This window comes from Hemibagrus wyckioides, linkage group LG26, assembly GCF_019097595.1.
Source record: "Hemibagrus wyckioides isolate EC202008001 linkage group LG26, SWU_Hwy_1.0, whole genome shotgun sequence".
In the NCBI taxonomy this organism is placed as follows: Eukaryota; Metazoa; Chordata; class Actinopteri; order Siluriformes; family Bagridae; genus Hemibagrus; species Hemibagrus wyckioides.
The window spans coordinates 12,323,150-12,341,120 of NC_080735.1; the positions used below are offsets into that span (position 1 = coordinate 12,323,150).

Genomic DNA, 17,971 nt, shown 5'->3' on the forward strand with positions numbered 1-17,971 from the left:
TTGTATCATTGAAATGAAATCTGTCCAGATCCTTCAGTATGACCAACTTCATGAGAACAGGAACTGCGGCAGTGTAACTTTCTCAAGACTAATCTCAAGACGTCTACAGAAACAGGGAACCTTTCTTTAAAAAAAAAAAATCTGCAGTAACAGCAGTAAAGGGGATTTACAGAATTCCTGTGGTTACGGTAATAAAATGCGTCAGTCAGTGATAAAGGCTATTTTACACCGAACACGCAAGACGGAGGATAGATACCGAAAGCTGAGTCAACCTTTAAAATTAACAAATACACAATTACGATACCGATCGAGATTTTTCCACTTTTGGTCTTTGATGACAAAGAGCGGCGCGAGATGACGCATGGCATTCTGCTATTAAAAAAAAATAAAAATACCCCAAGCATTACTGTTCCAGTTAAACAAGCCAACCCTGCTCAGGTTTAGGGATCAGACATGGTGTAAAGCGTCCACTCCAGGCGTGGGTTCACTGCTACACTCATAAAATCTCTACACAAGCCCGTAGTGATTTAAGATAATCTGGGGTGAAAACGCATCACAATACCAAGCGCTAAAATGTGGCGGTTTGTTCTAGCCTCTTCATGAGAGTGACCAAAACAGTGAGTTTTTTTTTTTTTTTTTTTAAAGCAAACTGTCCAGTGCAAACATTAACTACAGTGTGACACACAGACACACGAGAACTCTGATATCAGATACACATGTCTCCGTCTTCCACTTTCAGCTAAATGTCTCCCACGGATCACTCAACTGCCAGCACACACACAGAGAGAGAGAGCGAGAGAGAGTGTGAGTGTGTGAGTGAGAGAGAGCGAGAGAGAAAGAATCAGACTCAAAAATATAGTAAGTAACTACAAGGGTGGAGTCTTCTGAGAAGCTGCTTGAGGGGAGGGAGAGAGAGACAGCGCCTCCAGCAGCAGTGCATTTTCTTCATTAATAAACAAGAAGAGAAAAACAAACTGTTTTTCAATGCCAACTTCAGCTCTTGGCGCAGGGCCAACAGTCAAGGGCATCCCACTACCGTTCATTAAGCTCTGTGAATACGCCTCTTTAGAACCCACGCCACTGAAAGTGTGGAGTAGAGCGCTGAAACTACAGAGCTGCTTTATAAACGTGTCACAGAAACACAGAAGCACAGCTTAATGGGGAGTCGCACACTTCACGTCACCTAATGCTATTTCTCATCACAGAAACCACGTTGGACTGAACTTCTCCAACTTATACCCAGGTTTTCTGCCTAAACATCTCCAGATTCTTCCCTGACCGGCGATGGAAGGTCTAATTATGCAAATCGGATCTGGTCACATGGAGCGTGACAGGATGGTTACCGTAGAGATGACCTTTACAAAATAATCTATCTACTGTTTTTCAACCTTATATGAAATGAGCAGTAGAAACATTTTACAGATAAAGATATCATACATGGGAACGGGAACGGGAGGGGGGGTGGTGGTAATGTGATCTCTTTGACTTTAACTGTGGCATGGCTGACGGTGCCAGACTCCGACACAGCTATGGGGCAGCATGACAGAAATGATCCACTACTCTGCTGCTCGGTGAAGATGTTCTGCATGTACGCCATTCGATTATCCGTATACGTGAAAAGTCTTCTTGATGAAGCACGGACGCTTGATATCGATGGCTCCGTTTGGTGCGCACAACAACGTCTAGTAACCTTTTTCATCCTGAGAGGATCATTAGTACTTCTAGTGTTCATGTACATGATATACAAAAGCTAACACAACAGCAGAAGGGGAGGGGCTTCAACTCTCAAACTCGCCTAGCAACAAGCAGCTGATTGGATGTTAGGATCCGTTACGATCCTTATTATAATAAATGCACGTCTCTTAGCTTCCACCGAACTAAACATCCTGACTCGATCACGATCTTTAAAAAATATGCAATAAAGTCCAGAACTACAACGTGTCCTTGGTAAAGCTTTAAGTAAATCATTTTACTAAATCGCACGTCAGCACGGTGAGCATTTGTTTAACAGTTCCCCTACCGCAAACAGGCATCACTTTTACCCAGGCGTCACGTATAAATAAATAACGTGCGTGATCCAACTACGATGCAAATGACACCAGTGGCAAATTACAACCCACTAACAAAAAATAAATAAATAAAACATCATTCCTTCGACGCCTCCTCCATCATAAGCACCAGTTGAGTGTGTGTGTGCTTCTAATGAATATATAATACGGTCACATCCGAAAGTATTAGGACAGCCAGGCATTTGGCTAAACACTAGGGAAAATCAAAACAAGGTGATGGATCAGAATTTCAGCTTTCCATTTCCTGGTATTCAAATTCAGATGGGTAAAACACGGCACCTCTGACAAACCACACAATATCACTTGATGGGCAAAAGTATCGCATGGGCGTAAATAGCGCTATCGTTGGTTGCGACAGACCTTGCCTTCTTCCATGATGATGTTTGTACTGCAGTTTCTTTCAGTTTTAGGCAGGTTTCTCAATTCAGTCTCCTCTAACGCTAACCCTAACCCAGGAGGTGAAATACATTGGAAACTTGTCTTTGCTAAATCACCAAAGACAGTCAATAACAAAGTTCTGGCTGTTTCTCCTCATCTAGAAGCTTTTGACAGTATGATGGCATACGATGAAGTGAAACTCGCGGCTTAGCTACGAATACGGCGATCGTATACGGAAACGCAAACGAAACTGGACCGGGGGAAAGAAAATCATTAGCTCAAACTCATGGAGAAAATGAAACTGAGTGATGACAGAAGCAAGAACATAGGAAATGTCTTCGATGGCAGATCTAAAGGATCTTACTCATATCATTTGACATCTTTCTGCGTGGTTTGTTTGAAAAAGTATAATCCGTATCTTTATTAGGATCAGTATAATCCCAGTATGTCAAGATTTCCCAGGAACATTACAAGTAATAATCTAAAAATAAAATCACGAAAAAAATGGCTTAAGAATTGTATATAAAAATAAATAAATAAATAAACAAACAGAAAATTAAATTAAACAATCCTGTGGGTAAACAAATGACTGTACACATATTGACAATAAAAAAAAAAAAAAATTTCTTGAACAGGATTTTTCTGTAGCAGTGTATACAATACCAAATCCGAGGCTATAATATTGAAATAAGACTTAATTCCTTAAACAAATATTAAATCCATCTGACGGGAAGATTATTTTTAACCAATAAAAAAAAAAAAAAAAAAAACACACAAACATTTCTCACATACTTAACCAGTACAGTAATCAGACTGGGTATTACCAAAGAATATAGTTAATTATTATTAAATGCAATTATTCCTTTTGTGATCATATTGTACATTGTGTAATCACTCGTCTCTCAGCATTCCTGTGAGCTAGATATTACTGTACTCTAGACTCCATGCTTTACTCCTCCAATAAGAAGCTATTAATGAATCCAATCAGACTGATGAAAAGGAAATGTGAGACAGAGAGAGAGAGGGATAGAGAGAGAGACGTGGTGCGAGTCACAACTACATGACAACATGACAGATAGCCTTAGGTGTTAGACAGCATGCAAATATTAAAGCTGCAACAGTCCATCAGACACCAGTGTCCTCATGCACATACATGCACATGCAATTTAGGGGGAATAAAAAAAAAACACTGTCTGACGAGTTGCTGGAGTGACGCATACTCATACTCCTAGTGCTCTCACAAAAACATTCCACACACGTTCAAACAAACCTGTTCACACGAGAGAGAGAGAGACAAAGAAATAGAGACAGAAACAGAGACAGTGGTGAGGGAGAGGGAGAGAGAGAGAGTGGAGAGAGACAGACAGAGAGAGTGAGAGAGAGAGAGAGACAGTGGAGAGAGACAGACAGAGAGAGTGAGAGAGAAAGAAATAGAGACAGAAAAAGAGAGAGCGAGAGAAAGAGAGAGACTGTGGAGAGAGACAGACAGACAGACAAAGAGAAAGGGGGGGACACAGTGGAGAGAGACAGAAACAGAGAGAGAGAGAGAGAGAGAGAGTGGAGAGAGACAGACAGACAGAAAGAGAGACAAAGAAATAGAGACCGAAACATACAGAGAGAGAGAGAGACAGACATTAACACAGAGACAGAGAAAGACAGGGACATACAGAGAGTGAGAGACAGAGAGAGAGACACCGACAGAGAGAGAGACAAAGAAATAGAGAGAGAGAGAGAGAGAGAGAGAGAGAGAGAGAGAGAGCGAGCAAGTGAGAGACAGACAGAGACACGGAAAGAGTGAAAATGATTGAACGTGAGAGAGAGATGGACACAGAGAGGAAGAGGATAAGAGAATGAAGAGAGAGAGAGCAGGAGACAGAGAAACAGCGAGAGAAACAGAAAATGAGGTGTGAATACAAGACACAGAGAAAGACCGAGACGCAAACAGAGATGGTGACACGGATAAAGAGAGAAAGGAAGAAGACATATTCCAGTCCAGTCCCTCCCTAGCTTTGCTTCTGATACACAGACAGATGGAGGGATGAAGAGAAGAAGTGATACGATACACAGAGTTAAAGGCAGGAGGAATGCCGGAAAAACAAAAGGACCGTGATTGAGTGATGAATTGAAAAATGGCTGCTCAGAGTGATGGCGAGTCAAACACGAAAGAATAAATGAAATGAATGAGTGGGTCTGGGGATGGAGGGATGAAGAGTAGGAGGAAGGGAAGGAGGAAGAGGAAGAGGAGACGGGTTGTGTGGTGTGAGAGGAAACTGACAGAGCAGCCTGTGGACTGACAGCAGTTTAAAGCCATGTTTTTGGGCTGTCAGCCCACTAGACAGCCAACATTCGTCTTCATCATTATCCCAATCCTCCTCGTTCTCCCAGTACAGCCATCACCACACACACACACACACACACACACACAGATGGAGAAAGAAGAACAATGTTGGCATGTGGCTGGTCTGAAAGTGGCCTCGTCTCTCATCTCATGTTAAGAAATATTTCAGTTTAGAACATGGCTGATTTGATTCTGATGAACTTCCTTACTGCACCTTCTCCATTTCCCTCCCAGGTCCCATGCTGGGTGGAAGAAAGGCGGGAGGACAAGGAAGAGGAAGGACTTAAAAAGGAAAAGGGGGGAAAAAGGAATAAAGAAAGGAAAAGGGGAAAATAAACAAAGAGGAGGAAGAGTAAAGATGAAGAGGAAGGAAAGCGAAAGAAAGAGAGAGGAAAAAGGAAGGAAGGAAGACAGGAAACGGATAGGAACAAAAAGGGCATGAAGGAAGCAAAAGGAAGAAAAAGAAAGAAGAAGGGTAGGAAAAGGAAAGGAACAAGAGCGCATAAAGAAAGTAAAGAGGGGGGGGGGGACGAAGAAGAAGAAGAAGAAGAAGAAGAAGAAGAAGAAGAAGAAGAAGAAGAAGAGGAGGAAGGGATGGGATGAAGGGAAGAAGCTAAGGGAGAAAAGAACTAAGAGAAAGGGGGGGGAAGAAAGATAGGAAATGGAAAGGAAATAAAAGGGCATGAAGGAAGGAAAGAATGGAAGAGGAAGAAAAAGAAGAATGTTAGGAAAGGGAAAGGAACAAAAGCGCATAAAGAAAGTAAAGGGGGGAAAAACGAAGAAGAAGAGGAAGGGAGGGGATGAAGGGAAAAAGTAAAAGGGAGAAAAGAATGAAGAGGTAGGAAAGCGAAAAAAAGAGGAAGAAAGAGAGGAGGGGAAAAAGGAAGAAAGATAGGAAATGGAAAGGAAATAAAAGGGCATGAAGGAAGGAAAGAGAATGGAAGAGGAAGAAAAAGAAAGAAGAATGTTAGGAAAGGAACAAAAGCGCATAAAGAAAGTAAAGAGAGGGAAAAAAACGAAGAAGAAGAGGAAGGGATGAAAAAGTGAAAGGAAGAACAAAGAAAGAAACAAAGACAAAAAAGGAAGATTGGAAAAGGGAAGGGAAGGGAAGGGAAGGGAAAGGAAAGGAAAGGAAAGGAAGAGGAAAGGAAGAGGAAGAGAAAAGCCCCTCTGTTGCCTTGGTGACATTTGCATTTCTTAAAGCCGTGACATTTCTCATGGTCATGTGATTTAAACACAGTTTGGAATTTCTGATGTTTTAATGAACCGAAACTTTTTAAATCCATTTTTAAAGAAGTGTTACAGATTTAATGTACATCACCAAAATCTTCACATCTTCTACACTAACAGAAAGCTTTAGGAATGAGAACGGACCATGGCGGAAAAAAATATTCAAGTCACGCACGTAGTTAAAGCTCAGATATCTGCTCTCTCGAGTTCCCCTGTTGCTTCTGACAGAATGGAAACACAATAGTTAACGCAGGCAGTTTAATAAGACTGGAAACTTGAGAGCTTGTGGGAGACACGTCCACTTCCCTCCTCCAAGACGAGCGCCGTTTCCTATTTCCCAGGAAGCCCAGCAGGATGCAAAAAAACAAAAATGAGGACAGTGAGCATGTATTGCCCCTCCCCCCTCCCCGTTACTACTTCCTCTATTCAACATGCCGAGGATGTCAGAATTCCCAGTGTTTTCTTGCTTCATAAAGCCTGGAGATTTTCCAAACGTCTGCTGCCCAAAAGCAGAAGTGAACTTGCTAACCCCCAGGAGATGAATGTACTCTCCTTCTCCTTCTCTCTGTTCCTTCATTCTTCACGAGATACCTCTCGTCTTTGTTCGCTCGAGTGTCTGTGCGTCCAGTGTGTGGTTCCCACTCTTCCTTTTCCTTCTCTTTCTCGCGCGTGGGCAGAGACGAGCTGCCAAAGGCTTTGGCGCCACGCAGGCATGATGTCAGGCGGCCAGCTGGTGAGAGGGGTGATGTGCACTGGCACGTAACGGTGCACACGTGCGAGCACATGCACCCTCTTATTCCCTCTCCAAAAGCGTGCTTCACAGATGCTCTTTATAGTCAAACACTTCACATGAAATACACGCACAAGTTCACAAAAGGAGTATCAGCAGAAGTCATCAGGAGACACAGAGGATGTGTTCAGACATGGCCGGGTCTAAAACCGAACGAAGCGGAGAAAGAGCTAGCGCTCGGGTTTGGAGGCCAGCAGAAAATTATTAGCCAACTGCTTCTTTCCAATAATTGCCACTTTAAAGGCACAGCAGTGTTCGCAATTAAAAATACACACGGTGAAGTCCAGCAAAACTGGTTAAGCCCTGGCCCATTTAGCAAGCTGGCTCAACACACACACACACACACACACACACTCTTCTTGGCACACTGGTGAAGTGACACAACCTGCTCCTGGCATGGAGAGAACACGCTGGCGCAGCTGGACCTTTCCACAACCCGGAGAGGTTGGCGTGTGATTTGTTCGCTCACACACACACACACACACACACACACACACTCCCTCCATCAGAGGGACTGAGGAGGAGGAGAGAGGGGGGGGGGGTGAGGAAATTAATGGAGAAATCTGCCTTGTTAGCAAATGGGAATATTTAAGAGAGGAGGATTTTCAAATAGGAATTCTGGTGTAGATGGTAATCGTTTATACGATAGCAAAAGTAGATGCTTTGTGAACATGAGCTTGTTTCTAAAGTCCCAAGGACCAATGCGAAGATGCTAGGCTTGGCTAGACTAGACTAGGGTTAGGGTTCTGGTCAGCAGTGGAAGACCATAGGTCTGTTTCTAGCATGGTAACCTAAACCAGGGCTCCAGTGAGGTGAAAGAGAGAAGAATATACAAGAGTAAATCTAAACAATGTCACAATCTAGTCCAGGAGAGCAGAATTAGCCTCGCGCTCTGGGTGGGAGGAAGGAATCTCTCTCTCTGGTCAACCAGTCAATCGTGAGCTTCATTAAACTTGTATGTGGAAGAGGGTAGAGAACACTCCATACGTGTTCGTTTCATCGTCCAGTGACGCAGCAGTCCACCACAGAAGACCGCCTGGCTTCACATGTCTCAGAGGACAGGAGACAGGACAGAGCTAGCTGCGGGATAGGGATTGGTCAAGAGAAAATTTTCAGGAATCAGGAGCAAATATGTCCAACAGAAATTCGAAACTAAAAGCTACAGTTCCAGTATTTCCACTGTTCCACTTTTTACTGGTCACACTGTGGATCTGACCAATCAGCAACCTTTTTCATACGTCGAGCTGAATAGTTCTTAATAGTGTTTTTTCTGAACCCTGGTTCCAACATTGCATCATTTTAAAAGACTAAAATGGGAAAAAATGGGTTCCTGAATAAGTTCCTGATCAAGTTCTTTTGTACGATGTTGTTGTTGCGTCCACACTGCAGACCAAATCGGACCGTCTTTAAACGTATACGTATCCTACAGTGATGCTTCTGAACAGATTACACACAAATACCGAGAAATAAGCATGGAGGAGATTAAACTAAAGGATTGTGATCTTCTTGTGTAGGGGTTACAGCACCAAATGGTCATCAAACTGATTCCTTTCCATTGTCCAAAACTTCTGCTGAATTTCAATTCACTATTTGCGTATGAATTTTTGTTCACTCAAGTCCCACGGTACAGATAAAGAATAAAAAATAGATTTGTTGGATTTAGGACAGAGATTAAAATCAATTTTTAAAAAAATAGAAACAGGTCAGTGTTTGCTTTTGTGTAAAATTGACCGATTGTATGACAAATCTAATGTTCCTCAATCAAAGCTATCGGATATATACAGTACAAAAAAAATATATAATAATTAATAATAATAATTTTTAAATAAATAATAATAAAGATTCTAAAAACACTAATGGTCATGTTTATCATAAATTATGAGGGGAAAAAAGAGACTTGAACAGGTTTAGAAGAATACAGAATTTTAAATAAAAAAAATAAAATAAAAATAAAGTGAGATAAAATTGTGTACATTTAAAAACACACAATATATCTATTTTATTTATTTATTTATTTACTTACTTACTTACTCACAAGGTTACTTTTTTTCCCCGTGATAATTTTGGTGATTTCCACCTCTACATTGCTGTAAAATGTTGTTGATTCAGGCATTCAACATATCGTGCACCAGTAACCAAAAAAACACATAAACTGAGATGACCAGAACACTTTAATTTATTTATTTATTTTACTTGTAGTTGCCCAGCAACCACCATAAGAAAGTCAACCTTCACGATGAGGTGACACACGTCACACGTTATAACTCCAGCGCACGCAAATCTCTCTGAACCGCACCACCCACCAGCACCACGAGGCGCGATGTGACTGTCAGGAGAAGCATTTTTAATAAGCAGATATATATTAGCGTGCACAGATGACGGGTGGTCTTTTCTGAATCAGGGAAAAAAAAAACCAGCAACCTGGAAACGTTGACAAATCCGAGCGCGGCGATGTTACGTGCGAAGCTGCCATACAGATCCATGCTGTGCCTTCATGGTTAAACACGCTGAGAGAAAATGAAGATGCTTATCAGATTGAAATCATATCCCTCACGTGCGGCGCAAAAGGACATGGGGCGAAAAATCAAATAGTGGATCATCCGAAACATGCGCCAACAACTGGATGAGTTTTTGCTGAAGGAATAAAAAAAGAAAAACATGACATGCGACACTGGAAAGAAGAGAATGTGTTCATTTCTCTTACTCTGTATTAAGTAGTGGGCTAGCTAAACTTAAGAGACCGGATTTTGGGCTAGTGAGTGCTGCTAAAACGTCGAACTGAACAGCAGACTGGAGCTTTTAACAGTTTAGCTAACAAAGTTAAGGGCTTATCCACACTAAGACTTTCTGAATAAGATAAAGTCAGTCGTTCATACAAACGTCCAGTTGGCGAAATCCTGTTGATGTGCTTAGAAACATCACCCATGCTTCAGAACTACTAAGAGACAAACAACTGAAAGGCTTTGCTCATACACTACATTGCCAAAAGTATTGGGACACCCCTCTATATCATTGAATTCAGGTGTTTTTCTTCAGGGGTTGGGCTCGGCCCCTTAGTTCCAGTGAAAGGAACTCCTAATGCTTCAGGATACCAAGACATTTTGGACAATTCCATGCTTTGTGGGAACAGTTTGGGGATGACCCCTTCCTGTTACAACATGACCGTACACCAGTGCACAAAGCAAGGTCCATAAGCGAGTTTGGTGTGGAGGAACTTCACAGACCTCAACCTGATAGAACACCTTTGGGATGAATTAGAGCGGAGACTGCGAGCCAGACCTCCTCATCCAACATCCAACAAATGTGCTTCTAGAGGAATGGTCAAAAATTCCCATAAACACACTCCTAAACCTTGTGGAAAGCCTTCCCAGAAGAATTGAAGCTGTTATAGCTGCAAAGGGCGGGCCAACTCCATACTACATTCATGTGCATGTTAAAGCACACGTCCCGAAACTTTTGGCAATATTGTGTATGATAAACTAACGCTGTGTTTTTCAGCACAGGACCGTCTTACACGACTATACGTTTCAGCTAAGCGTCTCATATCCTTCGCTCGCCAATTAACAATCTATCAGCAACACCACGGAAATTGAAGCTTTGTGTGCAGCTATGGAAAAGCTCTTCTCTGGCAGAACGGATGTGTGCACCAAAATGTATGCCAGGTAGCTCATTTATCAAAGAATCATTTAACATTAATGATTTTCTTACAACTCTGAAAGCACACTGAGGAGAACACAGTAATGTTACACATTAAGGCATTATACTCCTACTATTAAGACCTTTCTATTCATGGACAGAGTTAATATTTATGGATTGAACCTGACATTTTAATCTTTTCAGACTGAAGACTTCTAGTAATCACTGATATACACATATACTCAGTCAGACCGTCCAACTCCTTTACCTTCATAATGAAACAGTTCGTTCTCTATTTTTCTAACACTTTCTGAGGTGAAGGACCTAAAACCTGTTGTCTCTTTGACCCTGACGTCCTATCTTTGCCCGAATTCATGGCAGCCTCGAAATACCTCAACAGCACCATGTCAGCCTTTACGAACGGCATTTGCGTTCTTCCTGCAGAAATCGGTTCATTTTAGCATGACTAGCTGACACTGACCTCCAAGTATGCACATTACAAGCAGGACCAGATAAGTGAGCTTCTCTAATTGGTTTCTGCCATGCGTGCAGATCTAATCGAGCTCAACAAAACACGGCTTTCGTCATTCTGAAGGAGAAGATCTCTTAGTTGTTGTTGGGTCGAAGTACTGTAAACAAATGAACCAAACAAGAAGAATCTAGTGATTAAAGCTCTGGTTTGAGCTGTTAAAGGGTCCAACGGCAGGCAGAGGGCTAATATAGCTCTCCTTCCCGCAAGTTAATTATAATAGCCCTTAATTAGCAGCTGTACCGAAGCCGACTGCTGGCCACAACCTAAACACAAACACCTTAATGGGAGTGATGCAGTTAATCAAAGAGCGTGGAAGTAAACGAGGCTAGCGTTACACGGAAACTGCACGCAATTAGTGCACACACACTACGCAACCTCCCACCATGCCTAGACACACACACACACAGGACCTTTAGTTGAGAATGGAGCAAGCGGAGAGTCAGTAGCAGTGATTAAACCTATGTCCTTTGAGAAGGAGGGAAAGAAACAGAGGGAATGTTTGTGTGTGTAAGTGTGGGTGTGTGTGTATGTGTGTGTATGTGTATTTGACAGTAATGAATGGATGCAGGAGAGAGGGTGAGGCCTTGGAAATGACCTGCAGACAGAAACCGTCTGCACTGTCCATAGGGTGCTCAACCCCACTGGCGAATGATCCCCACACACACACACACACACACACACCTCAGTTCCTCCACACACTGGGATATGCAGCCTCTTCCATCTAAATATGGTACACGATATACATTCAAATGGCTTCCAGAAACATACCACAGAGACCAAATAACTCTTCGAACATAAAAATAGTCACTTTTAGAAAACCTTTTTGTTTTTTCACGAATGCAGCCATCTTTGCTAATCTAACCTCTTCTAAAAATCTTCCTCTCTCCACATTTTTGCCTTTTCCTGCTTGTCTGAAACTCTGAAACCCTCGTGCCATGGGTAACATTTTTTGACGCAAGCCAGGAAATCTGCTATCTTTGAGTTTATCATCAATTATAAACATTTATAAAAACCCTGCCTGCGTATGGAACAATAAACATTGCTAAAAGTTTACTATACACTTCAAGTCACCTTTAAACATCATGCAACACTAACTTCATGAGAACTCCTGAGCGAGCACTTCACTCCTGCGAGCACCGAGACACGCCATTCTATTCACCAGGGGCTACACCTTTCCGGTGCATTTCAGGACACTTTTAGCTCACTGATACGGCTCTGTGCGCTCATGCTAGCTGCCCTCACACGCTATTAAAGATACTGTTTAAACATTGGAAGATCTCAAACTCTCAGCAGTTCATTGCTAGCAGCATTTGACAGCAACCAACAAACACCACTACTAAATAAAATATTCCTCGATACCCAGGATGTAGATTATGCATTTCAGTACTTGGTACTCCAAACAAATATTATATACAAAAAATAAAAAGGTATCAACGCCTAACCTTACTAATGGAATAGATTCAAAATCACACCCAGATTGTGCCTTAGCTTTAAAAATAACAAACTCTCTTCCTCGACAGAATCCTGCCTCTATGCAAATATGCAGCATTCAGACCCTCATCAAGCATGTGAAAACACCCGAGTGCGTGTCGTTGTGGTTACTTTACCTCGAATGACCCCGAGGTCTCCCAATCACCGGCTCCTCCACATCTGAAGCAACTTCCAGTAGATTCCCTTTTATTGTGTGTGTGTTTGTAGATGTGGAGTAAACCAGCGTCTGAACTGACGTGTGAAGGTCCGGGAACTCAGGTCAAGAGTACGTGTAACTTCTCTCTCATAGACAAACCTGTGGAAGACATAAGTACAGTAAGGTCAGTTTTCTTTTCTAGTGAAATGGAGCAATGAGAGAAGAACAAATGGAACTGGAATGGAAAAGAAACAGAATTCTTCTTTTATAGAATTCAGCTGTCACGTGTATTGCGTTACATACACGGAACACGAATAGGACCTTCGTATTCCAAGTTCTCAAGGTTTGTTTACATGGACCGGGCAACAGATATACCCTTGACGGCCTTGGATGGCCATCATAGGCAATGAATAGAATGACTACGTAGAAATAATCAGATAGGTATAATAGCTATGCTTCACTAACTATAATACACAAAAAACAAAATGACATCATGACATCAACAAACACATAATTAAGGGTCATCTTTTGAGCCATATTCCGGATCAGTGTCAAAAAACATTAGGGGTCCAAATAAGGTGCCTACACAGTCCAGTCCACAGAGCGGTTTTTAACCATGTATGCAAGACCCACAGACCTACAGCACCAACATGCCATGTGCCCGTGGCCAAAGGAACCCCAAAACCATCAGGATGCGTGCCAAGGCGAAGTGAAGAAAACCCCTTTGGGGAACTGTCTACTTTTGAACCCACTTAACATATTCCACCACATGCTAATCTCCAAAACCAAAAGCTATGGCAGCAATTATATGAGTCAGTTTGTGGATAGATGCAGTGGGTATTCCATTCAACAACACACACACAAACCAGAAAAGCACTCCTTTGGCTTTGCTATAAACCACTTTAGAAAAAAAAAAAATCTTGCGTAATATGATAAGGAAGAACTGGTAGGAAAATTCTAAGGGCAGGGCACGCCTGTCATTTCCATGTGCATTTCCATACCTTTATTTCCTACCTATTTGTTTTGGGGTTTTTTTTTTTTTTTTTAACATGCTTCAAGATTAAGCACTGAATCGATGTTGATTTGATTAAAAAATTATAATGCATCTACCAGTGTGAAAAAGCATTACTGGCTTTCAGTTTGAACCAAAAAATTAGTGGTTTATGTATTCGAAGACATTACCATGTGGGTATTTTGTTATTCAAATCGTGACAAACGGGGAACGCAGCAACGAAACAACATGTTCAAGCACGGATGTGAAGGTATACCATAACAAAGAAACTGGAAATAGCTCTTTTGTTAACATAATGCTCTAACAGTATAGATGATGAGTTCTTTGAAAGACACGACAAACTGTTGCATACAGAACACAATGGGCAAAATAGTGAATTTTTTTACCAGCGTGATAGCTTAACGTGTTTAATTGCTGACATCACAGGACGACGTTGTTAGCGGTTTAACAGGAGAACCGAAAATCGACAAACCTCAAAGAATTTCAAAGATTTCACCGTTAGCGCCTAGAAACTATAGAGGGAACGCTTCTTTTCTTAATAACCGTTTTCCAACCACATTCAGCGTCATATTAACAAATCAATCAATCATAGCACAAGTGGAGAAAGCAAATGTTGGACTGTGAAGAGTCACAGAAAAGACTTGGCTCAGCTAGGTAAGGATCTACGAGATGACAAGTATGATGGTATTAGCATGAAGCTCTGGAACCCAATCCGTTGGCCGGAATAAAAGGACTAAAGCGCTGCTGCACTGCTTTCTTCACATGGTGGTCCACCGGCATTGTGGGTGAACTCATGCTTTGTATTTCATAACAAAACACAATCTTGGATGCCTGTAAGGATCACTTAAACAATAAAAGATTAATACGTCAAATACGTCAGTGCATTTTACCTTTTAAGCACAATTTCATTCTGGTATCTCAGACCTGGACACAATTAGGAACTTTTTGCCATGCTACCACATACTGTAGCTGGCATTTAACACACAAAGACCGTTGTTAAAATAATAATAACAACAACAACATCATGGCATTATCCCAGAGTTTCTGTAAGGACTTCCGTAAACCAAATCTAAGAACGACCAACAATTCTGTCATAAAATTTCCAGTTGTCACGCATCACAAAATCATTGCTGAGGCTATACGCTGAATACTAAATGAGAGGTGACTTTCAACCTCACAGGAAAGGCTTGCTCTTGTTACAGAGGCCAAACCAGCAAGATGACCAGAGGTTGTGACCGCACACGCCTGTATTTTTGCATAGGACAGAGTATCCAAACTAAAGCTTTTTTTTTTTTTTTTTTTTAAATAGGATTCATTTGGACGAATCATCCCCACAAATGTGTGGTTTCCTTTCCAAAACCTAGTAAAAGCACCTAGTAAAGCATACAGCAAGGAAGACACAGGCTCCATGTCCATCACAATCCTGAACTCGTTCAGTTTATTAAAGTAACATTTATTGAAGAATCCCCGAACAGGCGTGTTGTTGTTTGAGTTTCTCCCACGTAGGTTTGATTAATCACGGGTTAAGTCAGGGAAATAAATGAAGTATAACTATATGGGGTTGTGAGCAGTCGAGTTAGCAATAGCATGCCAATACTCTCGAGACGAAAGGGGCCACGCGCAACAAAACACCGTTTGTTTTGTAGGCTAAGCTAAAGCAGTATTCAAAGCAGCCATTCCTCTTCAGGCACCCCAGGTGAGGCGAGAAAAATATCTAATATAACAGTTAGGGGATATTGATAGTAAAAATGTAAAAACGTTGCTATAAAAGGATTTTTTTAAGGTAACTTTATAACGAAAAGCGCTAAGACGGCCTCAGACTTCCTCTTCAGACCTGATGGGATTCTTCTCCAAACGGGACCAAAAAAAATAGACTTGAATACGTGGAAAGCTAAGGTTTTGCAAAAACAGAGTTATTTAGTTGTAGATTATGAATATAGGGGGTTTTATTTGTCTGTAAAAGTGGTTTAAAACGACATTGAGCCTTCCTTTAACATCACGGGCCAAAAAACTTCAAAACTGTGGAAAAGAGAGGGGGGGGAGAGAGAGAAGAAAAACAAAGGCCTGTAGAGTACACGGTGGAAATAATACTAAAGTACAGAGATACTTCTAATCTTCCTGTCTGAACATTAGTTGGAAATCTCAGTCTTTCTTTCTTTTTGTCTAGGATTTTCTAAATGCATGGCCGCTGGGAGCGACGCCAAGCGTGTTGACCACCGGGCCGATGGAGGAGCATGGAGAAGAAAAGTTCTAAAAAGGAGCAAAACCGAGCCTTACCATGTTATATCATATCGACACGGACACTCGTACACAGATCTACTCCGGACAAAAGTCTTTCCATTCCTCAGGTGCCATTAAAAGAGAGAGAGAGAGAGAGAGAGATGGGGGGGTATCAAAAAACCAAACGGTGGATTTTTTTTTTTTTTTAGTCGATCACTCGATCACTCGATCCCCGGCTAATTCCATTCTCTGGAGGGAAAAAAAAGGTAAAGTATTCCACAACCGACAGAGCTCCCCCCCTCCACCAACAATTATAATCCTCGAGGTAAGTCGCCCATTTTTTCTTTCCCCCCAAAAAAACGACAGAAAAGAAACAAGAGGTTTGTTCACGACAAACAAAGAAGAGCTGCAGAAAAATCCAGCGCAAAGGAAAAAATCTCAGCTCCTAAATGGAAAACCAAGTGGAGGCTACATAGCTGCTCCAAGACTCCAAAAAACTTGTGCAGCCTTCTCTCTTCTCTTTTTTTTCCCTCTCTCTCTCTTTCGCTCTCAAAGAAGTTGTTCCTGTTTCGCCAAAGGCTGGGGGAGGGGTGCTGCTGAACAGCAGGCTCCTACTAACCCAGGCGAGAGCACAAAAAACCCATCTACAACCTCAGCCGGGATATGAGTGTGTGTGTGTGTGTGTGGGGAAATGGCGGCGATCGTGAAATACAAAGCTGTTAAACGATCACTCTTTTTCTTCTTCTTCTTCTTCTTCTTCTCATAATCCGTGTGTGTAAACGCGCTCGCGCTGGAGAGAGAGATGATATCAAGGGACGTCAGAAATAGCAATGTATCAAATCATCCGGCTGCTTGCTACACTGTTACATTACACATCAGATCATTTAAACACAGAGAGAGAGAGAGAGAGGTGATCATTGTTTATTTTTGCAGCAGGAATCCTTATGTACTGGTGCTAGCAGCATGCACGGGCTATAAAGCCCTTGTGTCTTGAAGAAGAATGGCTCGAGCCTGTGCAATCTTTTCTTGCGCAATTTGAGCCGAGAAAGAAAAAAAAAAGAGGCAGAGGCACTCCTCCAAAAATTCCTAACGCTCCAAAAAAAAAAAAAAAAAAAAAGAAGAAGAAGCAATTCCTCTAACCCTTCACCCTGGACTGTTATGTGTTACGTTATGTGAACACTTAAAGCGGCAATGGTTTACAACGTGAGGACGACGACAACACGGAGACACCATGTTATCACACCTTGCCTCTGCACCGGAAACGCGCTGACTGTAACCAGCTAGCACTTTTACAGATCGCCGATACACACTCTACCTGTGAGATAATTCCTGTTAAACATTTTTTTAAACAGCTCTCAGCTTGGCTTCATTGAATCAGGAAAGTCCCCCCCCACCTGACGTGAGTTGGCTGGCTCCCCCCCCCCGCACACCTCCTTGATGGTTCAGTCCACACTGTACGTAGTGATTCTGGGTCAAGTCTACACACATGAATCGATATACAGGCTTGTGTGATATCGATATTTCCCTAAAAATTTATGCCTCGTTTACATCTGATGTACTAGTATAAGTTCTGTGCATCCAGACTGGACTGATGATGATGATGATGATGACGACGATGAATAGAAGGTGTTTTTAAAGTGTGTAAAGTAAAGAAGGCATTTTGTCCACTTTCTCACCTGGGATACCATTGCTTTTGAGTGAATGTGAAATGATTTGAAATGTGTTCATTAGATGGCTTTGTGTCTATTTATTAATTCATCCCTTCTCCTAGGTAATTATTTCATGAGAAAAAAAAAGATCTAATGAATATGCACAATAAAAACCCCAAATACTCATGTGGGACTATACTGCACCATGAGCACAATCTTTTAATGAAAGAGCTTTCTTCTCTCAGTTTGAGGGCATATTGATGGTAGAGGGGATGCAGTATTTTGCCATATTATGAGAAAAGTCTAGTAAAAGATTTGGTTCTGTGTTTATGCCTATTTAGACATAGGAAGTTGTTCCAGTTCCTGCTCCATTAGTTAGGTTTGCTCCTACTGCATGGCACTGGTATGTGCTTCCTCTAATACATACGCTATATTGCCAAAAGGTTTGGGACACCCCTCTAAATCATTGAATTCAGGGGTTGGCCACTTA

At 41.7% G+C, this 17,971-nt stretch overlaps 1 protein-coding gene across 4 annotated transcripts in view; it reads right to left on the minus strand.

The window, feature by feature from the left end:
- Nucleotides 1–17,971, minus strand: part of bcl9 (BCL9 transcription coactivator) — a 99,718-nt gene that overhangs the window by 27,322 nt on the left and 54,425 nt on the right. For 2 of the 4 annotated variants that reach the window (XM_058380996.1, XM_058380995.1), the window contains exon 2: nt 12,581–12,759. The gene's annotated coding sequence lies outside the window, so the exon portion shown is untranslated. Of the gene's footprint in view, nt 1–12,580; nt 12,760–15,889; nt 16,892–17,971 lie in introns of those variants that run through there. The other 2 variants (XM_058380997.1, XM_058380994.1) reach the window with 2 other exon arrangements.